Below are 544 nucleotides of genomic sequence, written 5' to 3'. Positions count from 1 at the left end.
GCATCCCCTAAACACCTTCCCTGGGTCCGCTACTGCAGATGGCCTTTATTGATTTTCCTATGACATTTTTTCGTAAAGGCAGTCTGCAATTTCGCATAGAAGTCGCTTTCGTTTCTTTCATCGATCTCGGTTCTTTGTATTACTTAATTTATTGTTTAGAGTTTTAAAGAAATATGTCATGTTATTATTAATAATATAAAAGTAAATCTACGATATAAAGTTTTAATTTGTGCCCTTGCGGCTTGACAACATCCACACCGTTGCATAGATCGACTTGAAAATATATACACATGTAGATTTGGTACTGGAGATGGTTCCTACATCAAACCGAATCGCTAATTCATGATAGCTTTTGTTTGATAAATAATTCAACATAGCATTGATTGTATATCTATATATATCCAATCAAGTGGTCTGAAACGGATTATGCTTATGCAAATCCACATTTTTTGACCAATCTTCTCCAAATTTGGCACGTGTTCGTTGGACTCCCAAACAGGTCATAAGAGAATGGGGGGGCATGTGAAACCTTGGGGGGGGGGGG

At 37.5% G+C, this 544-nt stretch overlaps 1 protein-coding gene across 1 annotated transcript in view; it reads left to right on the top strand.

The window, feature by feature from the left end:
* LOC117176568 (tubulin polyglutamylase TTLL13-like) overlaps positions 1-544 on the top strand; it is a 59265-nt gene that overhangs the window by 12995 nt on the left and 45726 nt on the right. The gene's annotated exons all lie outside the window — the stretch shown is intronic.

This window comes from Belonocnema kinseyi, chromosome 7, assembly GCF_010883055.1.
Source record: "Belonocnema kinseyi isolate 2016_QV_RU_SX_M_011 chromosome 7, B_treatae_v1, whole genome shotgun sequence".
In the NCBI taxonomy this organism is placed as follows: domain Eukaryota; kingdom Metazoa; phylum Arthropoda; class Insecta; order Hymenoptera; family Cynipidae; genus Belonocnema; species Belonocnema kinseyi.
The sequence above is the reverse complement of the archived record's forward strand: the minus strand, read 5'-3'. Positions and strand labels throughout refer to the sequence as shown.